The sequence below is a fragment of the Chelonoidis abingdonii genome, chromosome 25 (genome assembly GCF_003597395.2).
Source record: "Chelonoidis abingdonii isolate Lonesome George chromosome 25, CheloAbing_2.0, whole genome shotgun sequence".
Taxonomy (NCBI): Eukaryota; Metazoa; Chordata; order Testudines; family Testudinidae; genus Chelonoidis; species Chelonoidis abingdonii.
This window is the reverse complement of record NC_133793.1, coordinates 20,277,004-20,301,361: the sequence shown is the minus strand read 5'-3', so window position 1 is coordinate 20,301,361 and position 24,358 is coordinate 20,277,004. Positions and strand designations below refer to the sequence as shown.

The 24,358-nt window shown below is 47.3% G+C and overlaps 1 protein-coding gene across 3 annotated transcripts in view; it reads left to right on the top strand.

Moving 5' to 3' along the window:
- Window positions 1–232: 232 nt before the first annotated feature.
- The window catches only part of LUZP1 (leucine zipper protein 1), an 81,690-nt gene continuing 57,564 nt past the window's right edge, over window positions 233–24,358 (top strand). For all 3 annotated transcript variants that reach the window (XR_004374052.2, XM_032782912.2, XM_032782914.2), the window contains exon 1: window positions 233–293. The gene's annotated coding sequence lies outside the window, so the exon portion shown is untranslated. The remainder of the gene's footprint in view (window positions 294–24,358) is intronic.

Genomic DNA, 24,358 nt, shown 5'->3' with positions numbered 1-24,358 from the left:
CTCACGCGCTCTGTGGGCGGCCCCTCCGGCGCCTCGCGGCTGGCGCTCAGCGCGCGGCCCCCGCCCCCGCCCCCCCCCGCGCCGCGGCCCGCCCGGGAAGCCAGCGCCCCCCGCCCCGCGGCTCCCCTGACGTCAGGCCGCCAGGCCGGGCTGGTCCCCGCCTCTCATTGTCAGGAGCCCGAGCCCGAGCCGGCTGCCGGAGCCAGCGGGCTGCCTGCAGCTCCAGGAGCGGCCCCGGGCGGCGAGAGGCGGGACCCGGCTGCCTTGGCAGAAGCTCCGTCTCCGAGACTCGGGCAAGTTCCCGGCGGGGCTCGGGCTCGGGTCTGCTGGACCCGCGGGGCCGGGCCGGGAGCGAGGCGGGAGCCCGGCCGGCTCGGGGTGGAGGGAGGCGAGGCGTTCGCTTTGTTCGCGGCGCCGGCGGCTCAGTGGGGGCGCCGCTGCCAAGGGCGCGTTGGGAGCGGAGCGGGGCGGGGAGGGTCCCCCCCGGCAGCGGCTTTGTTCGTGAAACTCCTCCGGCGTCCGGGCGGAACTTGGAGCCGTAGGTTTCCGGGGGGCGCCTCGCCGCCAGCCTGCCCCGCCAGCCGCTGACGGGCGGTCCGGGGGAGCCGCAGCGTTTCGGTGTGGGCCGGAGCCAGCTCGCGCCCTGCCGCGCAGCAGGGAGCGCGAGCCCCGCGAGTCCCGGCGCCAGGAGCCGCTGGCAGCGGGCAGGCGAGCTGCTAAGACCGCCTTGGCCGGGGAATCCCAGCGCCCTTTCGTTTGGGCTTTGCCGTTTCAGTATAAAATAGATCAGGGAGCGAACACAGGGGCCGTACATAGTCCCTGTGGTTTGCGCAAAAGTCCTCGTGCTGGACTGTTCCGTGGACGTAGAGTTACCCTCGGCGTGAGTGAAAAATGGTCTCCAGCTGTTGGCTCTGGTACCGAGGAGGAGGATGGTTTAAGCAGAATGTGCACTTTCACGATTTTTAATGGGAAAACCTCCAATGTGCTGGTTGAGCAGGGAATTTAAATGGTTGAATGAAGGAACAAGCAGAGCATTCTTCTGCGTCAGAAATAATTGTTTTGATCAGAACTCTCTCCAGGGCAGATCTGTTTTTGCTCGGGTTACTCCGAGGAATTTTCCAAGTTTCTAAAACGAAACCATTTTCTTGACCATGGAGACGTGAACTGCAGATAGTGAACAGAGGCTTCCTGATCGAGCTTGCAGTTGTTTCACCCACCATGATCTTTGACTGATCTAGACTGCTGTTTGCAGAAGGAGTCCTCCAATGGCTTCTTCTTTCCTTAAATACTCAGAGCATTTTCTCACTCGGTTAGCACCAGTTTGTTGGCTGAGGGACAGCACTGTTACCTTAGAGCAAATGTCTTTAGTATAATACAGGCATCAGAAACGTGCGCACGTTGTGCTAGGAGATCTCAGCGTAGCCCTGCTTAAGCGGTATTATGGAACTGGCTAGTGACTGGTTTTCAAGACTTTCAGCAATTTCTGTAGAATTCATTAAACCTTTTTGTAACCAACAAAATATTTAATACAATATGAAATTCATAACAGGCATTCTATACTTTAATGCCCAGTGTGTTGGATTATATTCTCTCTCTGGTTTTTGTTGTTGTTTTATTAGGTGCCCTGAGGCCCCAGGAATGGGCACTCTGTAACTAAATATTCCTGTTGTTTTATTAGTATCCCCACTTATTGCCTTTTCCAATAGCTCTGTATTCATCTGAATCCCCCCCCCCCCATGCTCATCCTTCACTTAGTAATACCTTAATAGTGCTACCTTTAATAAGACCAATTTAAGGTTTATATTTTATTTTTATTTCAGCTTTTCTGATTTTTCCAGAGTTGAGGCTTGCTTTGAAAATACTTGCTTTGCCTCACTTTCCACCATCCTAAAATCTTGAGGGAAGTCTGTGATTTTAATATTGGAAAACTGATCAAATTTCTTCCTTCTTTTTCTGTTTCCATTTATAATTCTTACTGAGATGTTATACTTATTGTTTCCAAGTGGTGATTGCTGGTATTTGTGTTTAATGTTTGTGGAGCCCTTGCAGAGGGACTGTTTTTCCACAATGGTAAGACACTTCCATTGCAGACTTACATTTTTCTAATGCCAAATCTAAACTAGTTAAGCCAGTTTAAAGACACCCGGATCAACTAATAAGTACATTAGAACTAGGCTTGGAAGGATTAGATTTTAATCAGTAAATGACAGTAGTTAGTTTCTCCTTGCTCACCATACCACAGAAAAAATAATGGAAATGTACATAATGAGTTTTTAAAAATCACTTGTGTGCATGGATGTACATGAACATATAGTGAACAATCCTTTGTGTTGAGGATGCTTAAAATGACATCTTCAGTCCTTCTGAACTATTCTATAGCACTGGAGTTATATCTTCCCTGGGCTCTGGTGGCCAGATACACTTTTCTGAGCCATACCTGTATGCTTATTTTGAAGTTATACACTGTGCTCTGATCATCTGGGATGAGGAAAGGGTTACAGCATTTCTCAATAGTTGTACAATATGCAAATAAACGCACTTTGGTTAAAAATGGCCCTCAGCCACTGAAAGCATATGAATTTACATAATCTGTGCATAGATCATCTGAATGTCTCCATTGTGAGATAGGTAGGGCACTACCAAATTCACGGCCATGAAAAATGCATCACGAACCATGAAATCTTCTACCCTTACTTCTGTGCTCCTGCCTTCAGAGCTGGGCAGCTGGAGAGTGGCAGTTGCTGACTGAGAGCCCAGTTCGGCAGGCAGGAGTGTAGAAGTGAGGGTGGCAGTACCATAGCATGCCATCCTTACTTCTGCACTGCTGTCATTGTCTGCTCTGCCTTCAGAGCTGGATTCCTGACCTGCAGCCGCCACTTTCCTGCGGCCGCCGCTTTCTAGCTGCACAGTCCTGAAGGCAGCGCCACCGCCAGCAGCAGTGCAGAAGTAAGGGTAGCAGTACTGCAACCTCCCCTACAATAACCTTGCAACCACCCTCCCATAACTTTTTTTTTTGGGGTCAGAACCCCTAAAATAACACTGAAATTTCAGATTTAAATGGCTGAAATCATGAGATTTACAATTTTTTAAAATCCTATGACCATGAAATTGACCAAAATGGACTGTGAATTTGGTAGGGCCCTAGAGATAGACCACTGCTGTCAGAATTCTCTGTGGGTATGCCCATAATAAAGATGACTATCTTAATGTCTGACCTTTTCCCCACTCTGTCATCCTTACTTAAATATTAATCATAACTGTTCTTATGAGAGAATGGGGGGTTAAGCCTTCCAGAAGAGATAAGGAAGATTCAGAAGGAGAAAGATTTAGAAAAGTAGGTTTGATGTATTTTAGGGAGTATCTGGTGGAAGTTCTGAGTGTAAGGATTCCTAGCAATAAATCATACACAGAGGTGGCAGGTGGAAACCAGAAAGCACAGGGTTCCTTGTTCACTGAATAGTAACTATCTCTTAGGCTGAGAAACCCTTCCATCTTTATAGGTCATTTAGGCCAGAGCATGTTTAATGATAACTTAAGAGTGCTAATGAAGCGATAATTGTTTTATTTCTGAATACTTCTATGACTGATGCATTTAAAATAAATAAGTAGCAATGGAGGGTTCACTTTTTAAAAAATTTCCTGATAATGAAAATTTGTTAATTAAAATTGGGGAAAATGTTTGAAAAGAAATACCAGTGTTTATAGAAATTAGTCTTATGCACACAACTTGCTCCAGTAAAGTCTCTTCCCTCCAGTTTGAAGCCACATTGCTTGATTCTGGTATCCAGGAAGCTGGCTATAAAAATTTTGACAGGGTACTCTGTGCTAACTTCCCCAGGTTTGTCTATACTGGGAAAATGTGTTATGTTAGAAAACATGTTGTTGAAAACATTTTAACTAACATGATGTTAAACACTACTTAGTTCCTAGTCTAGACAGGAACAAGGCTTGTTTAGAAAGTATTAATCCCTAGTGTTGACCACAAACAGACGACAACCATTTAACACAACATGTCCTTATCCACTCTACATGCTAAATCATATTTAACTAAGGGCTTGGCTACACTGGAGAGTTGCAGCGCTGGTGGTGGGTTTACAGCGCTGCAACTTACCCTCCACACTCAAGGCCACAAATACATGCGCTGCATCTCCCTGGCTGCAGCGCTGGCTGTACTCCTGCTCTACCTGTGTGGCTACCAAAAGTGCTGTAATGGCCTCCAAGAGTATCGGAGGTATCCCAGAATGTGTCAGCCACTCTGCTCAGCAGTTTCATACTCTACTGCCCTGGCCTCAGGTGACCGCCCTTTAAATGCCCTGGGAATTTTAAAAACCCTTCCTGTTTGCTCAGCCAGGTGTGAGTGCAATCAGAATCTTTCCAGGTGACCATCCTCACGCGCCAAACGAGCCCCAGCATGGGGCAATGGCGAGTTGCTGGACTTCATCAGTGTTTGATGTGAGGAAGCTGTGCAGTCACAGCTGCGCTCCAGCTGTAGGAATTACGATACCTATGGGCAGATCTCAAGGGCCTTGGCTAGAAAGGGGCCATGACCAGGATGCGGTGCAGGCAGGGTTAAAGTGAGGAGCTGTGAAGTGCCTATTGCAAAGCCTGCGAGGGAACCGCCGCTCCAGTGCTGCCCCCACGACCTGCCATTTACAAGGAGCTGGACACGATACTTGGGGTGACCCCACTGCCAATCCGACGACCACGATGGACACTTCAGAACGGGCGGGGCGGGGGGGGGGAGGGAGGGAGGAAACCGAGAGTGAGGGTACTGGGGTGGAGGAGACACCCCCAGAGTCCCAGGAGGCATGCAGCCAGGAGCTTCCTCAAGCCAGGAGGAAGGTAGCCAGTCGCAGCAGCCAGTACTTGGTGAAGGACAAGCAGAGGAGTGGGTTTCCGGTAAGTGGCTTTTATTTCAGGATGGAAATGTTTTGGAGAGGAGGGAGGGTTAGGGCTGCATGCATGCATGCCTAGATGTGGAATAGCCCATTGATGTGGTCTATCACGTTGCGGTAAGCAAAGAAGACATGCTGAAAGGCAATTATGGATCACTCTGCCAGAGAGAGTAAAAATCTGCAGGACTGGAGGGAAAGGAAAGCAGGATCCGCCAGAGAAACGCAGCGGCTAAGAAAAAGCACAAAACAGCTGATAAGCATCCTGGCGTGCCAAGCAGAGTCTTATCCAGTCACTTGTAGCAGCAGGTAGAGCACTACAGGCTGCCCCCCCCCCATCCCAAAGCTCTTTCCCTTGTGCCGCGAATGTCAGCTCCAAACCCTTCCGCAGCATCCAGGTTCTTACCACCCAGCTGCCCGCCGACACCTGTACGTTACCAAACCAGCCCTGAGAACTACGACCCTTACCCTCTGCACTCAAACCCCATCACAATGCAGGATTTTCATCCTGAAGTGAGCAGTCATTGCAAGCACTCCAGACAGGACATTTCAAACCTGTGACGTGTACAGTTCACCACCCTACCCCCCTGCCCTTTTAGGTTCCCAAAATGTTGTGTGTCTGTCAAGAAAGTTATTTTCTTTTCAATAAATGAATTCTTGGCTTTTGAAACAGTCTTTATTATTGCAGAAAGTGAAAGATACCATAGCCCAGGAAAGAAACAGGCACTGCAAATCATTTAAGAGAAACAGATTCCTACTAACATTGTAACCACTGCACTTCACTCCCGGGCAAGGCACCAAACATACTGTTGGCTTTCAGCCTCAATTCCTCCCTCAAGGCATCTCTAATCCTTTTAGCCCTGTGCTGGGCCTCCCTAGTAGCCCTGCTCTCTGACTGTGCAAATGAGCCTCAAGGTGTTGAACCTCGGAGGTCCATTCCGACTGAGTGTTTCACCCTTCCCTTCACAATATTATGGAGGATACAGCACGCGGATATAACTGCAGGGATGCGCTTTCCCCCAAGTCTAGCTTCCCATACAGAGATTGCCAGAGCCCATTTAAATGGCCAAAAGCACACTCCACATTCATCGACACCAGCTCAGCCTGTAGTTGAACCGGTCCTTGCTCCTGTCAAGCTTCCCTGTATACGTTTCATGAGCCAGGGCATTAACAGGTAAGCGGGTCTCCAAGGATCACAGTGGACATTTCGATGTCCCTACTGTGATCTTCCGGTCTGGGAAAAAGTCCGGCCTGCAGCTTTCTGAACAGGCCACTGTTCCGAAAGATGCGTGCTCATGCACCTTTCCAGGCCAGCCTGTGTTAATGTCAATGAAACACCCAATGGTGATCCACAAGCGCCGGAGAACCATTAGAGAAATACCCTTCCGATTAATGTACTCAGATGGCACCACCCCACCTAGCATCCATCGCCCCTCCACAGTTAGGAAACCCATTTGTGCAAAGCCATCCACATGTCTGCACGTTCCCAGAGTCACGGTTCTTCTTAGCAGGATGTGATTAATGGCCCTGCAAACTTGCATCAACACGATTTCCAACGGTCGATTTTCCCACTCCAAACTGGTTCGCGACCGATCGGTAGCTGTCTGGAGTTGCCAGCTTCCAGATTGCAATAGCCACCTGCTTCTCCACTGGCAGGGCAGCTCTCAATCTCTGTTCTTGCGCTGCAGGCTGGGGGCGAACTCCTGACACAGTCCCATGAAAGTGGCTGTTCTCATCCGAAAGTTCTGCAGCCATTGATTGTCATCCCAGACTTCCATGACGATGTGATCCCACCACTCAGTGCTTGTTTCCCGAGCCCAAAAACGGTGTTCCACAGTGCTGAGCGTTTCCGTGAATGCCACAAGCAATTTAGTGTCATACGCATCAGGCGACTCGATATCATTGTCGGACTCCTCACTGTCACTTTGGAGCTGAAGGAATAGCTCAACTGCCAAACGTGATGTGCAGGCGACACTCATCAGCAAAGCTTGGGCTCCATTTCCCACAGAAATCACGCTGCACAGAAACTGTTGGGAGACTCAATGGATGGAAAAACAGTGACTGCTGGGATGTGAAGCGATGCATCACGGGGTGTTGGGACAGGAAGCAGAATGACCCGCACCTTTCCGTCCCCTTCCCACAACCCACGGCGCCAAAGTGGGATGAGGTGCTCTGTGGGATAGCTACCCATAATGCATCACTCCCAACAGCGCTGCAAATGCTGCAAATGTGGCCACACTGCAGCGCTGGTAGCTGTCAGTGTGGCCACACTGCAGCGCTTTCCCTGCACAGCTGTATGAAGACAGCCGTAACTCCCAGCGCTGTACAGCTGTAAGTGTAGCCATACCCTAAGAGCTCTGTGTAGCTCAGGCTTGTCTTTTTCACAAACAGAAGTTGGACCAGTAAAAGATGTTACCTCACCCATCTTGTCTTTCTAACATCCTGAGGGTATGGCTTACACTTGAGCAGCGCTTTGAAGTGTGAGTGTGGTCGGAGTGCCAGTGCTGGGAGAGAGCTCTCCCAGCGCTGCACGTAAACCACATCCTCTACGGGTGTAGCTTGCAGTGCTGGGAGCCGCGCTTCCAGCGCTGCGGCACTGATTACACCGTGGCTTTACAGTGCTCAGGGGGGTGTTTTTTCATACCCCTGAGCGCGAAAGTTGCAGCGCTGTAAAGTGCCAGTGTAACCATACCCTCAGACCAGCACAGCTACAACACCACATATTTAACACCGTGTTAGTGAACACGTTTTAGTTAGCACAATGTCTAACATGATATATTTTCCCAGTGTAAGCAAGCCTTCTTACGTTGTAAATTCACTCCTTTTCACTCAGACCGGCAATTAGGAAATATGATACATTTGGTATTGATTACATAATCTCTTCAAAAAGCGATGTTAGCATAACTGAACCTATTCACTAATTGGGGAAATATTCAGAAACTTGAATCTCTGGTTAAGCAAATAATCTTGGCTAGAAATGGTTTTAAGCATAAATTTTCTGTTATTAATTATGAGTAGTAGCAATCGTTGTGTATTTTGTGGCTTTAGTTGTTATAATGCAGGACTTATGAGATGTAACAGCTTCTAACTACAATGCAAAAATGGATTTAAAATTCTGAAATCATACATATACTTGTCACGTTACTCATTCACTCTGTTCCAGGCAGGGTCATCTGCCAGGGGGCATGGCTTTCCCACATCTTCACTGTACTGCATTTTATTTCCTTTGTTGACAGTAGTCTTAATTCAATCTCTTCTCCATAGTTTGGTAAATGTACTAAGAATTCCCATGCATTATTCCTATTGTTGGATTGCCATGTTTAAATTTAGGAGCAGCAGCCATTTCATTTACCCTCAATTTGACTTTGTCTCTGGTAAGTTCTGACTACTACTGCTTTTTAACTTTACAAAAGTGAATTTGCAGAAACAGTTGGAGCATGCCTAGAAGGACTGGGAATCTGAGTTCCGGTTTCTAGAGCTCTAGCAGCCACTGATTCAGTTGAGTGAAGAAAATAATTCAACCTCTGTTGGTTAAAGTTAGGCACCTAAATAAGTGGCCTGATTCCCAAAAGTGCTGAGCACCTGCAGCTCCTATGAAGGTCAAGGGCATTTGTGGTACGCAGCATCTTTGAAAATAAGGCCACTTATTTAAGTGACTAAATATGAATTTAGGTGCCTTACTTTAGCCGCTCAAATTTGACAATTCTGGCCTTAACCTCTCTGTGTCTTTGGCCTTTTTTACACTGAGATTTCAACTACTGGGGTACCTGCACCAGTGCAAACCCCAAATGTAACCCAGATAAACTGCTATAAACCACAGTTTGTCTTGCTTTTTCTTAGCCCTGCTTGGAAGTCGTCATAATCGGTAGGGCCCTACCAAATTCATGGTCCATTTTGGTCAATTTCGTGGTCACAGGATTTTAAAAATCATAAATTTCATGATTTCAGCTACTTAAATCTGAAATTTAACTATGTTGTTTTAGGAGTCCTGACCCCAGAAAGAGTTGGAGGGTGGCATTGCAAGGGGGGGTTGCGGTACTGCTATCCTTGCTTCTGCACTGCTGCGGGCAGTGGCACTGCCTTCAGAACTGTGCAGCTGGAGAGCGGTGGCTGCAGCCTGGGAATCGAGCTCTGAAAGGTTAGGGTTAGGATGTAAATATATCTTTTTAGTATTATACCCAATTACCAATCAGCCCATCAACCAGAGTGACATGTTGCAGTTCTAGTCATTGCAGGATGAGCATATGAGGACAGCTAGTTCTATGCACTGGAGCATTAGGCTAACTCTCCAATCTCTTAAGTTCATTATGTTATTGTACAAAGAACCATCCTAGGATAGAACTTGGATCAGATATTTATTGGGTTAAGGCAGCTAGGGCCACCCAAGAGCAAGGCTACCAAAGTATAGACATGTCAAATGTTCAAAATATCCATCAATAGGAGTGTATTTATATAAAATATGCTAGACAGATTCGCAGCTGGTGTAAAGTGGCATATTTCTCTCAGTCTCAGTGGAGCTAAAGTGACGTACATTATCTGAGAATCTGGCCCTAAGTTTGTAAAGTTGGCTGCGTTTCCCAGTTGCAGTATTTCAGTTTACTACTTACAACGTTACCGCTTTGGACGGTCTCTATTTGGGCAAGTTTTCTGTTGTTCTGAAAAGCATATCCTTTGTGTTTTCTGACCTTTCTATACTAAAACTGTTTACTATTTTCTATTAACATAGCTGTTTGCATATTGTTAAATAAGGGGTGAAAAAAACCCCACAAAACTAAATTGCAAAGGGAGAGAGAGAGAATAAATGGATGTGGGTCAGTTTGTGCCAAATCAATCTGGGAGCAACACTGGGGTTTGGATTCATTTAATAGCTTTGAGCACTTGTACGCTCCACTTGTCCACCTCAAAAAGCTGTACCAATATTAACCAGTAAATTCTCAGTTTCCCTGAGGCACCTAAGTATCATTAGCTGCATTTTGTAGATGGGAAGACTGAAGCAGGTAAAATGACTTATCCAAGGCCGCAGAAAGAGTCTGTGTTAGAGCCAGGGATAGAATTCAAGAGTCCTGGTTCCCAGTCACTAGATCGGGCCTCCAGATTTGTGTAGGGTTGGCACAAAAACTGATCACTTAAATCCCTGTGGAAGATAACAGAATTTTTATGATTCAGCTGCACTTTGGAAAGTTGGCATCTGCCGACATAGACCATGGCAGCATTAATATCTGCCCCATATGTTTGCTTACTTGTCTGTGCCACCATGTTGCTTTCCTTGTGACTTTGAACAGCACAGTATCATTCTTGCCAGCATAGATTGGTGCATGTGCCAAGCACAGTTCTGCATTTGCACAACTGCCAACCCTGTGGGCCAGAAGCACCCAGCTTTGCCCAGCTCTCTGCATATAGATCCCAGTCCCCTGTGGGCAAGGGAAGAGGGAGCAATGCCACAGGGCTTACATCTCCCACTTTTTCATGCCTCTTGGGACCAAGGGTAATGTGGGGTGTTTTTGCCCCTTCCAGCCATAATGGGGACAGTTTGGGCTTTAGTCCATTTAATCTATCATTCGTATGCCAACACATGCATCCAAACAGCTATAACTGTGAACTTACTTAGTCAGTTGTTCTCCGAGCAATAGATTTGTGGATTTTTTGTTTTGTTTTGTTTTGTTTAAAAGGCCAGACTTAACCAGTATGGTGTTCTAGGGCTAGGCTGATTTCTTGCATAACACAAGCGGGAGAGCCTCACTCAGTATGAAACTTGCCTGTCGACAAGCCTTCATTGAGGACTATCCACACACTGAAGTTTTAAATGTCAACCCTTTTTGTGTTTCAACCCTTTTGCAAGAGTAAAACTTTTTTATAAGTTGGAAAAGTTTATTGTTTTGGATTTTGTCATGATCACTCAGTTCAGAAATGGCTGGACAGATTTTATTCATACTTCCTAAAAACTGCTTTAGGGCTGGGACCAAAACTCTCAGTGAATAAGGAACATTTCTGAGCAAGGAATGAGCACCTATAAGGGATGATTAGAATGACAGGGCCTTCTCAACTTGATCGCTTCTTGGCCTTTTGGCTAAGAGAGGTGAAAACCTTATTCAGTACTGAGACTCCTGCCAACTAGGCAGTTTGCTCAGTTGGTTCTGTGTTTTCTTGTGTATAGGGGTAGCTCAGTGGTTTGAGCATTGGCCTGCTAAACCCAGAGTTGTGAGCTCAGTCCATGAGGGGGCCACTTAGGGATCTGGGGCAAAAATCAGTACTTGGTCCTGCTAGTAAAGGCAGGGGGCTGGACTCTGACTTTCGAGGTCCCTTTCAGTTCTAGGAAATAGGTATATCTCCTATTATTATTATTTTTTACAATGGGTTCTAAAGAATTTATTAAATATTAGGTTCTCAGTTAGTAGAGGAGATGAGTTGATGAGATTTCCTATCATGGCATGTGTCCCATCTGTGACTGCTAGTAGCAAGTATTTCCAATGGCTGGTGATGGGACACTAGATGGGGAGGGCTCCGAGTTACTACAATGAATTCTTTCCCAGGTGTCTGGCTGCTGGGTGTTGCCTGCATGCTCAAGGTATAACTCATCGCTATATTTGGGGTTGGGGAGGAATTTTCCTTCAGGTCACATTGGCAGAGACCCTGGGGTTTGTTTGTCTTCCTTGGCGGCCTGAGCGTCTCACTGGTTTGAACTAAAGTCAATGGTGGACTGGATTCTCTGTACCTTAAAGTCTTTAAATCATAATTTGAAGACTTCAGTAACTCAGCCAGAGGTTCTGGGTCTGTCACAGCAGTGGGTGGGCAAGGTTCTGTGGCCTGTACTGTGCAGGAGGTCAGACTAGATCAGTGGTTCCCAAACTTTAGCAACCAGTGAACCCCTTTCACTAACATGTCAAGTCTCGTGAACCCCCTCTTAAAAATGAATATTTCTAGGGATTTTCTCCTTTACTTGAGTATAAATTATAAAAGCAGTGATCTTGGAAATATAAAATTTGTTTGTAACATGCTTATTACACACTATTCGTTATTATTTATCATTACAGTATTTTATTACATTATGAAAACAGCTACACTCTTCCAAGATCTCACTTTCGCAGCTTGTATCACTTTGAATAAGCCTATTATAAGACAGGGCTCCTATGTTTCATCAAGAAGTATCAGATGTGAAACAGCATGAAGGTATTTAAGAAGCCTACTCAAAGAGTTCCTCCTACACAAATATTCAGGTCTTGGGCAGTCCAGGCAAACAACGCACGTTACAGCAAAGCTTAAACTTGTTTTTCATCATCATTTTAAAAACAATACTAACTCCCTATTTAATTTTAAAACAGCAAAAAATATCCACCTCCCTTTCCATTTCTTGTAAGGAGTCTTGAAGGTTAAATCTCAGTGTGATAGATCTGCTTGCTTTGATCTTTTTAGCTCTTGGAAGTCAAGGGGCTCTGGCAGAGCCAGTGCAACCATTAGGCAAACTAGGCGGTGGCCTAGGGCGCAAGTGGTTGGGGGCGCCAAAAAGCGGTGAGCCCCAGCTATGAAGGAGCCATCGCAGCGCAGGGTGGGCAGCAGCCCTGCAAAGTTGGCAGCGCCACTAGCAGGGAGCAGCCATGCTCCTGCAGGCCGCAGCAGATGCATGCGGGCAGCAGCCTCCATGCACTCCCCCGGCTCCTCCTTTGCTGCGCTCAGGCTCTGCGGCTCCCAGGCACGTGAGCCGCCGCTGCTGCCTGGGTGCAGAGCCCTGAGCCTGCTCCTGGGAGCCACAGAGCCCGAGTGTGGCAAGGGGGGAGCTGGGGGCGTGCACGGGGACTGCCGCCCACATGCATATGCTGCAGGAGCCCCCTGGGGGGCCGCCAGGCTGCAGTCCGGCCAGGCACACCCCCTGGTCCCGCCCTTACCGCGCTCAGATTCTGTGGCTCCCCACCCTCCATGTGAGTTGCCGCCGCTGCCACCACTGCCCCTGCTGGAGGGCTCTGGCGATCTGCGGGGGACAGAGCCGGCAGGCGGCATCCAAGAGTGCAGCCGCCTCCTCCCCGGGCTCCAACTTTCCCGACTCCCGCAGCTCTCCAGCCCATGTGCCCCTGGCCAGGCACTTCCCCAGTGCAGCAGCAGCTGAAGCTTTGGGGAGTGATGGGGATCGGGAAGTTGCTTCGGGCCCTGTGGTTCAGGGAGCCAGGAAGGTTGGAGCCTGGGGAGGAGGTGGCTGTGTGCTCAGATGCCGCCTGCTGCCTCTGACCCCCGCAGATCGCCAGAGCCCAGTGTTGGCTCCTGCCCTGGGAGCAGCAGCGGGAGGCGGCGCAGGACTAGGAGAGATGCTGCTGGACTGTGGCCACCAAGCAGAGTGGGGTTCCTGGGAAATGTTCCTGACCATCACCGTCTGGCTGGCTTGGCAGGAAACCGTCGCTGCTCTGACCTGAACCTGGGAGTTGTAAATTGCAGCCCCTGGGGTCCCCTTCTTCACATGTTGCACAGGCCAAGCCTCCACTACTCAAAAAAACAAACAAACAAAAAAAAAACCCCACAAATCCTAGACCTTCTAATTGTATTTCCCTGTATGGATTAATCTGGGATTTCTATGAGAAAACAACCTATTTCAAAAGTTACAAGATTAAATACTCGATATTTGCATTAACCTAACTTAAAAAAAATTGGGGCATATTTTTGAATTTGCAGTGTTTAAATCAAGAAAACAATTCCAGTTGCTATGATGTAACCTGTGCTTTAAACCGTTCAGAAAGCCACAGCATACAAAGAAATTAATGTAGCTAACATTTTAAAAAGTAATTCAACTGATTATAAAATACAGCCACAAAACTAGGAAAATCATGCCAAGACTGTTGGTTTCACACTTCCCAGATAAGGAAATGATCAGTAAAGTAAGAAACACATAGTATGCATAAGCGGAGTCAATGTCAAATAGAAACAGCGGCAAAGAATCCTGTGGCACCTTATAGACTAACAGACGTTTTGGAGCATGAGCTTTCATGGGTGAATACCCACTTCGTCAGATGCACGTATTCACCCACAAAAGCTCATGTTCCAAAACGTTGTTAGTCTATAAGGTGCCACAGGATTCTTTGCTGCTTTTACAGATCCAGACTAACAGGGCTACCCCCCTGATACTTGACAAATAGAACAGAAGTTTCAGTAATATTAGCTTAAAGACAAACATTACAATATGAATCATATGGAAGGGGCCTATTTTATAAAGAACATTTCAAAAAAGCCCTTTTCATCAGTTGTTGGAAGTTGTCAGGTCATTTTTAAGTAGCGATATCAAAGATCTGCAAATCTGTTATTGAACTTATTACTATGAACACTTGAAAAAAGAGCAGGATGATGGGGTTTAGCTATAGGGACACATGGATTTTTATACAATCCCTTGTGCTGTCACCATTATTTAAAGAGATACAAGTGGGGGGTGAGTGATATCTTTTATTGGACCAACTTCTGTTAGTGAGAGGGGCAAGTTTTTGAGCTACACAGAGTTCTTCAGGTCTGAAAAGGTACTAGCAGCGTCACAGCTAAACACTAGATCTAATAGACAGTTTAGCACAAGGAGTTAACACATATTCAAGGGGACCATTCAAGGTGAAGTGGCACATTAACTCCCTTGTAATCCCAGGAGAAAAGGGGAGATTAGTGGGTTGCAAATTGTTGTAATTAACCATAAATCCAGTATCTTTATGAAGATCATGATTTTTAATGTCTAGCTCAGGGGTAGGCAACCTATAGCACGTGTGCCGAAGGCGACACGTGAGCTGATTTTCAGTGGCACACTCACTGCCCGGATCCTGGCCACCTGTCTGGGAGGGCTCTGCATTTTAGATGAAGCTTCTTAAACATTTTTAAAACCTTATTTACTTTACATACAACAATAGTTTAATTATAGACTTATAGTCTTATAGAAAGAGACCTTCTAAAAATGTTAAAATGTATTACTGGCATGCGAAACCTTAAATTAGAGTGAATAAATGAAGACTCGACTCACCACTTCTGAAAGGTTGCTGACCCCTGGTCTGGCTAATTCAAGCTCCCAGGCTCATCTTTTGAAAAGTGTTTTGCAGGTTTCCTTTGAGGATGAGGACTGATAGGTCAGATAGAGTGATTTTGTGGGGACTCAACTCATGAGTTCTGAATGTTTGAAGTTGGCAATACTGAATATTACATCATGTCACCAAAGAAATTTAAGTCAAAGTTTCTCAAACTTTTTCACAGGCTGCATCTTAATACAGTTATTGTTTCATGGGCCAAATCCTCCCTCTCTGTATTAATTCTAATGAACAATGCCACATTATGCAGTATTCATTTTTGAAAGTTTATAATAAGCGATGCTCCGAGGGAAGAGAAGGGGGAGAGGGGTGCAAGGTGGAAGTTTCACCTAGGGTGCAAAATATCCTTGCACCGGCCCTGGGCTCCGGGCTGCTGGCCCCATGCTGCACAGGGTCCCTAGGGACAGCTGTCTGCCATTAGGGAATTTTTTTCCCCAGAGAACCCACTGTAACATTTCATGAACCCCAGTTTGGGAACTACTGGACCAGATGATTACAGTGGTTCCTTGTGACCTTTAAAGTCTGAGAGTCTTGTTAAGTTTATCTTCCTACCTAACTAGGTGAGAGAAATCTAAATGCAGATAGGATACACCATTGAGCAGAGAGATCAACATAATTTCTTTTTTGAATTAAATGTTTCACTTAAAAAATTCTTATGTAATCTGGACAATTCAAATTACTAAAATTTGCTTAATGATATCTATCAAGGTCTCATCAGAGTGTATCTGTTAGCATTTTTTTCCAGCTCTGTCATATTATGCTGCATTCAGCAGAATATCTTAAAATTCTGAATAACAGATTTTGCTGCAGTACTGCATCTTCATGACATGCTGCAACTGGACCTGTCCTGCTTTGTTTTCACATTAACTCTTAATGCTGTAAATTGTTTTCATGCATACAGTCTGAATCCTAAAACCAAGAAGTAATAAGTGGCTTCCTTGATTGGATATGTTGAAAAACATACTGTACAGTTTCTAAAGCCAAGAAGATACTGCAGACTGAAAGCCTGAGTCGATCATCTGATTCCATTGCAGCACTTTCAGCTGGCTCATGTTGTGCGGCCCCTGTGCCTCATGTGGGTGTATAATGGGTTACCTTAAAGGGAAAATATGATGAAACTGCATCAAGGACTTGTTGGTACATGTGATACATTAGTGAAACATAGCAGAGGAGAAAGGAGATTCCTGAACTAGTATTTGGAGCAGAACTGAAAAATCATTCATTCCCTGTGTTGTGTGAATCATTTGGAAATGTCTGTTTCAAAGCAAAGGAAAAATTGTCTTCTACTTTAAAACTAAATAACGTTAATGTAGCATTAATATCAAGAATTTAAACATGCAGCATATATGGGAGCCTAATGCAAAGGTCCCCATAGCAAAGTTAACTCGGTCACATGGCATCTTTGTGTGCAGTATTTTGGAATACAGTTCATGCTATGAAATGCAGAGAATGCCTTCATCTGGGTGCAACATGGGAGATTTAATGTTTCTGTTGGAAGTTTGTCTTTAAAATGTCTCAGCTTTTATGCATTTAGAGTTGCAGCCTTAATACTGCCTTCATGTAGCTTGTGTATTGGGCAGGGAGTACCAACATGAGCTTCAGCTTGGACTGAAGCATCTTCAGTATCTGGGTGTAACGAAGCGAGACTCACCGGTGCAGTGCCTCCTGCTGATTATCCAGCATACAGAGTGCCTCCTACTGTCCAGTGCCTTAGGGAGGGCTAAAGAGTGTCGGAGGGTGTTTTGTAGGTTGCTTACAAAGTCCAGAATGTTAGTTCCTGGAGAGGGTGTAAACCCCTCCCATTGTTGCTTCACCAACTGTAATGGCCCCTTAACCTCGTGGCCATACACAAGTTTCAAGGGTTGAAAACCCTAAAACTGGGATTGTGGTACAGCCCTGTAAGCAAAGAAGCAACTGCTGAACACTACGGTCCCAGTCATTGGAGTATTATTTACGAATTTACGGATCATGGCCCCCAAAGTTCCATTAAACCTTTCGACCAGGCCATTTATTGGTGGTAAGGGGTGGGCAACCAAGTGATTCATCCCATGAGTTTCCCACAGGTCTTTCATGTGCTGCCAGGAAATTAGATCCTGAACGTCGGTAAGGATATTGGAGGGCCAACCTACCCTGGCAAAAAGTCTGTTAGGCCTGGCACACCGCTTTAGCCCTGGTGTTGCCTAGAGCTATGGCTTCGCGGCCATCGGGTAGCAAAGTCCACGAAAGTCAGTATGTACTGCTTTCTCTCTGGGCGTCTTTCTTGGGAAAGGACCCAGAATATCCACAGCTACTCGCTGAAATGGGACCTCAATTATGGGGAGTGGCTGGAGAGGGTCTTGACCAGATCTTGGCTTTCCCACTGTCTGGCACACCTCACAAACCGGACATACTGGGCAACTTCCTTGCCCATCCCTCCCAGGGAAGGACTTCCCCAACCTGTCTTTGGTCTGTTCACCCAGCATGACCACTGGATGATCATGGGCTAAGCTTAAGAGGCTCACCCGGTACTTAGTTGGAACACCAACCGTTGTGCGGCTGCCATTCTTCCTGGTGTCCACCAGAAAGAATTTCCTTGTATAAAGTCCTTGGTCTATAACAAACCAGGGATTGGTTAGAATAGCTGAGAGACAGTGGGTTGCTCCGTGCCACCACCCCAAGCTTTCTGAAGGCTGTCATCTGCTTCCTGCTCAGTCTGAACTGTTCCCTTGAGGCTGGGGACACCAGTTCTTCCTCAGACTGTGGACTTGGGCTTGGTCCTCTTGGAAGCATGTAGGTGATGTGGTTGTTGCTGGTGAACTGCTCTCTGCTGTGGTGCACCTGGTGGTCAGGTCATATGGCCTGGAGCCTTTTTCGGTATTGGTTGTCTTGTTGCTTCTGCCAGTTCAGGCTCGGTGCCCTCTGCGGGCGTTGAGGTGATGAATGTGGTTGCAATTGCTGGTGCTGGTTGCGTTCCAGTTCCGGGCCTTGGACTGTAGGTGCTGTGGCTGGTTCAGCCGTTGGCATGGGATCCGGGTCCACACCTCCGTCTGGGTCTTTGGTAACAACAGATGGGTTCCCTGTGACGGCTCGGAAAGGATGGGTTCTGGAAGCTTGCCTGGTTTCTGTGTGTGTAACTCATTCCCACTCTCTTGGCCTGCCTTCACCTGGTGGCCAAGTCTTCCCCCAGTAGCATGGGGATGAATAATTGTCATAGACCTGCAAAAGTCACATTCCTGACCAGCCTTTGTACTGGACAGGGTATTCAGCTGTAGGCAAGTCCACAGTCTTGTGACATGAAGGGGTAAATGGTCACTTAGGCCTTTGGTTGATGAGTTTGGGATCCACGAAGGGTCGGTGTGAGCTGACACTTGTGCCCCGTGTCTCTCCATGCGGGTAACCTTCTTTCGCCCACTCCAAATTTTCCCTCTTTCTCCAAGGGGATTGAGAGGTATCCGGGCCTGGGATCTTGGTGTGATGTGGTGTAATGACTTGCACCCAGGTGGGGTTCTTTGGGCAGTTGGCCTTATATGTCCCAGTCATTACACTTATAACATCTTCCAGCTAACGCGGTCACTGGGTCGAGTTGAGTACATGGAGACTGGTGAGGTGGAAGATAGTGTGTCTGTGGCTTCCTGGGTGTAGGTGGGTTTGTGTGCCGTCGGTTGTGGGTTTATTGGTCTGGTGTGCCCCTGGGGTTTCATTTCCCTTTACAGTAGTATTACTTGCTTTCTGCCACTTCCATCCATTTGGCTCCAATCTCCCCGCCTCGGTGAGATTTTTGGGTTTTCCATCTTGGATGTACCGTGTTATGTCCTCAGGAACACCATCAAGAACTGCTCCATTTGAGGAGGTGCAGTTCGTCAATCGATGAACATATGGTTCCTGATTCCAGGCCTTATAATTTTTCTCAATGTAGTAGGCGTGTTGGGAAATGACCCATCTGGTTTCCACTTTTGGGTTCTGAAACACCGACAGGCATGATCCGGGGTTACCCATTCTATATTTGGCCTTGGTTTGAAACAGTTTATAATCGTTCATTGTTTCTCTGGCATTCAGCCGCCACTTCTGCTAGAGGTCCACTGAGGTGTGACCTCAGCTCTAGCAGTACGGTCTTCAGGGATGCTGTACCAATGCAGGCTTTTCTAAATTTCTAAGAAGGTCTCAGTGTCATCACTGCCTTGTAGTTGCGAATTCTTGTGCTGTGGAGATAGAAGACTGTGAAGGGTTGTAGGAGGTGTTGGGTTTTGTTTCTTAGCCTGTTCTAACTCCAGTGCCTGCCGATGGTCTCTCTCTAAGTTCTGTCTGTCTTCTGTTTGGGCTGCATCTTTTTCTTGTTTTTTTTTTGGTAGGCCACCTCTCTTGTAGTTTTTTTTGTGAGCTGCATTATTTGGCTTCTTGATCTTTTTTATGGGCTGCCTCATGGCTCTGTTTTGCCTTAATAGTCCATCCGTCTCCTATGTCATTTTCTGTGTTTATGGCTTGTTGCAGTGCTTGTTCCTTTTCAGGGCATCTTTGGTAGTCATGGTTCCTGTTTTCTTGGTTGGGGTGCCCTCTGGTGGTTATTGTCTTAACTGCGTGGCTCCTGTCTCCTGGCAACAGTGCTTTTGTTTAAGTTTTCCTAGCTAATGTTTGACATGCCAAATTAACAAGTCAACCAGTTTATTTACCTGTGTGTTTTTGCTGGGGATACTTGACTCTCAATGGAGTGCTATTGTTAACAAAAGACCCTTAGTGTCACCTTAATAGCTCCTTGCTTAAAATGCAAGCCAAGCTGAGCAGAGAAAAAAAAATTCTCTGGCTCCTTTAAAACCAACCCTTTCTCTCTGCTAAAACCCCTAGCAGGAAAAGAAAATAATATTCCTACTGGCTTCTGGATTCTACATCCCACGTGCCACCATATCATAAGCATCTTTCCAATCTGGACCTTAGCGTCAGAAATCTGGGTGCCTAGCATGAACCTCCAAGCTTAATTTACCGCTTGGATTTTATTTCGTTGCCACCAGACAGGAATTACAGTGCCTGCTCGCTCTGGTCCCCAAACTTTCCCTGGAGGGACCCCAAGACCCAGAAGCTCTGAGTCTTACTGGCAAGGGAAATAACCCACTTCCTCCCCTCTCTCTCCCACCCAGACTTTCCTCTCTGGCTAACCTGAGAGTGACTGATGCAACTCTTATATATACAATACCAAGAAGCATGTCTTTCTCTATTTACAAAGAGACAAAACCCAATACAAGGAAACAGAAAGATTCTATCCCCCCCCCCCGCCCCACCAATTCCTGGGCGTAGCGCAGAGTTTCCCTCCGTAGATTTAACACAAAGAAGAATTCCCTCCCTTTCGTTCCTTAGCCTACCCAGAGAGGAAACCAAACAAGTCTTAAAAAGAAACTTTATATAAAAAGAAAGAAAAAAGACATAAGAATGTAATCTCTGCATTAAGTGACAATACAGGGCATTGCTTATAAGAAAAATGAATAAACAGTCTGATTCCAAAAGATATCCAGTTTGAAACATTCCAGCAAGCTACACACATGTAAATACAACCAAAACAACATAAAAGTCTTATATTGTTTTTTTACCTGTACTTACAATTTGGAAACAGAAGATTAGAAGATAGAAAGAACCTTCTCATAGCTGAGAGACAGACAAAAGACTCAGATCCCCAAAATTCCCTCCCTGACTTTGAAAAATCCAGTTTCCTGATTGGTTCTTTGGTCAGGTGTTTGGTTCTCTTTGTTAACCCTTTACAGGTGAAATAAACATTAACCCTTAGCTATTTATTTATGACAGGGCCCCCCTGTGTCCTTCCTAGACCCTAGTGCCCCTTTTCCTCTGGGTTCTGCCCCCAGCAGTAACTCACAGTCTGGGTCTCCCCTCACAGGGGAACCCCCCACCCTCTATCCTCACCTTGCTCAGTGGGAACTGCAGTCATTTAGCCCTCGCTCACTGGGGCAAACTGCAGCCTGTAAACCATTCATCACTGGGAAGGGGTTTTTTGGACCTACTGCCTTTCCCTGCAGCCCAGTACCTCTCTTTAGGCCTTGAACGAGGCCTGCAGCCTGGGGAGTTGCCAGGCTGGAGCTCCCCAGTGCCTCTTGCCTTTCCCCAGCACTACTCTGCCTCTGATACCCTGCTCCCAGGCAGCTAGGTCCTTCTCTTTCCACTGCTAAAGAGAGACTGTCTTGGCTCGCAGCCCTTTTATAGGGCCAGCTGTGGCTGATTGGGACATGGCCCCAGCTGTGGCTGCTTCCTCAATCAGCCTAGCCTTTTCTCTCAGGAGCGGGATAACTGCCTTGCTACAGTGTGGAAATACCCTGAACACAGATATTCTTCAGGAGAGAAGTCATCAGGCCAGATCCACACTGCTGGGGACAAACCACAAAGGTGGCCAAAGGGGATGAAAGCTGTGTGTGTGTGTGTAAGATTTGCTGTCCCATGGGGAGGATGAGGGATGTGACCCTCTTAACCTTTGGATGCCCAGTCTCCCCATGACATGGACAGCAAATTTATTCCCCAGAATTGTTTATCTAACAGATGCAGAGCTGTCCAGCAGACCCTGGAACACTAGCTTCAGAGATCTCCGTCCTCCCCAGCTGCCTGGCACCACTGTCAGAGTTTCCCCTGCCCGCTAGTGCCCTTGGGAATTCCACTGAAGGGGAGTGCCACAGAGTGGAAGGCCTGGTGGAGAGACAATACATAACACATATATTCTGTTAGTGTCTAAGGACCAACCAAGAATGGGGATGCATTATGCTAGACTCTATAAAAACACCATCTGCGCTGCCCTTTCCTCTATGGTGTTTCTGTTACTTCTGAGGGCATTCTGCACCAACAAATTTAAAAATTGTGCGCACAATATTTTAAAATTCTGCAAATTTTATTTGTCGAGTAAATGTCGAGGCTGAAGCACGGCATTGGGGAACACAGGCCACTGGTTCTACAGAAGTGGGAGATTATTGCGCAGCTTCCCCCCGGGACATGGACTCAGCGCAAGGACCAGACCTGCCCCAGAAACACCCCAGGGCCCTGCCCCTCTGGGTCAGGTGCACCAGGTGTGGTCAGGTAGGCTAAGCAAGGCAGGATCCAAATGTGGAGGAGCTTAATGTGGGGGGGCTCTAGGTGTGGGTTGAGAGGGTTTGGTGTGGGGCAGTGTGGGTGCGGACAGCTCAGTAGGGGAATCTGGGTGTGGGGGGATCTGGATGCACAGGGTCTTGTTGGTGAGTTCTAGGTGCAATGGTAATGGGACTCTGCAGGGGGGTCCAGATGCTGGGGGATTTGGGCTCAGTGGGGATCCGTGTGCAGCTGGTTGGGGCTTAGTGGGGATCTGGGTGTGGCTTGTTGGGGTGGTCCAGGTGGAATGGGGTTCATTTGGTGGGGGGGTCTGAGTATGGGAGGGTGAGGCTTGGCAGGAGGGTCTAGGAATGAGGGGGTCTAGATGCAAGGGGGTTGGGTGGATGGAGGAGCAGCTTCCTATAGAGGGGTCCCTCCCCCTGCAACAGAGGAGCGATGGGTGCAGGAATGAGGTGGGGGGGGGGGGGGGTTTGCAGAGCTACCTGCAGCTGGGGGAGAAATCTGGGGATAGGTCTGACCCAGCCCTGGATGCAGTGTAGGGGAAGAGGAAGTCTCATCCTCCTCAGCCCAGCCAAGACTAGCAGCTGAGCCCGGCACAGTGTAGGAACCATGTCACGGAGTCAAGAGGCTGATGCTCTGAAACTACTCCCTATGAAACCAGACAGGACTCTGGAGGTAGCATGCCTCCTCTCTCTGAGCATACTGTCTCCAGGGCAAGAAGCTTACTCAGCTTTGACCTTGCTGGATCTGACTCAGAGCATGCAGTATCCCCTTCCTCACCATGTGCTTCCAGCAGTGAGTCCACCCATTTTGGGCTTCTGGGTAAGCCAGAAGGCCCTGCACCCCAACTCTGCAGTCAGCAGTGACTCTCAGCCAGGGTGAAATGGAAGGTTTATTAGTTGACAGGAACACAGCAAAGAACAAAACTTCTTAGTCACTGATTTCTGTGCTTTCAGCAAAGTCCATCTTGGAGGACCCCGGGGCCAGACACCCTGGACTCTCCCTCTCCCAGTCCCCCTCAGCAGACTGCCCTGGACTCCACTGCCTGGCCTCTGACGTGCCCATTGCTTCTGCTCTGGTCTTTGTCCTGCTTCCTGAGCTGAGACTTACGTGGTTACACCCCCCTCCTGGTTCTCAAGTTACAAAGGGTATTGTCCATTGCTCACATGCAGGCAGTTGGAGCAGCCTCAGCTTCCTCTGAGGGTCTCAGCCAAAGTCACATGCCCTTATTTCCACCACCTTGGCATTAGCGTAGCACACAGGGAAACTGAGGCATACGGTATTTGTGCAAAACAATAAAGCTAATATAGGTTCAACAGTAAGACTCACATAGGCTCACATACAACATAACAAGGGGAAATCCCCACTTTGTCACAAGGCATCAGCCAGGTCTTCCCCAGTCCCACCCCCGGCCCCACAGTGATTTAGCTCTCTGCTGACTGCCTCGGACACCTGAAACATACTGCTAGGGAGGGTTGAATGACTGCTCTTGTGGCTTCACTTTGCTTCCCTGGCAGAAAATCATTTTTCTGTGGAGAGGCAAAGAAATCTTCTGGGCACATAAATTCTGCACATGCACAGAGGCACAGAATTCCCCCAGGAGTACTCTGTGGGTCACACGCATGAAGGTGAGCTCTGTGTTCACAGAAATCTCGAGTACAACTTCCAAACTCTGCCAGAAGAAATAAGAACTACTTACCATCCCATAGTCCGAGCTAAATGAAGAGTCCACCTCTTGGCTTCCCCACAGCAGCTCCTTCATTCTCATTAAAAGCCACCAAAACCCCTTCACCTGCCTCTCTCTGGCCAGGAAGGACAAGTGAGAGTTAGGAGGCATTCACAGTAACTTTTATAAAGCATATATGTGACTTAGGTGCCCATTCCCAGCTTCTGGCAAACAGACGCTAGGGACACCCTGGATACAAGTGGGACTCTAGCTCCCTGACTCCATACTGCGAGGTTCCGTACAGTGGGGTGGGCTTGCTGCCGCTTCCAGCAGCTCCCACTGGCCTGGAGCAGTGAACCGTGGCCAGTGGGAGCCGCGATTGGCTGGACCTGCGGACGGGGCAGGTAAACAAACCAGCCCAGCCTGCCAGGGACTTTCCCTACACAAGCGGCATCCCAAGTTTGGGAAACACTGCCGTAGAAAATTAAATGCAAAATATTAATGGTAAAAATTTCAAAAGTACCTAAGTCACATCTACAGAAGTGATTTACGCATTTGAGTCTAAGGCTTTGTCTACATTAGCACTATTGTCAATAAAACTTTTGTTGGTCAGAGATGTGAAAAAAAACAGCCCCCTAATTGGCAAAAGTTTCACTGATAGAAGCACAGGTGTGGACAGAGCTATTTCATCAGAGACCTCCTGCCAACATAGCTACTGC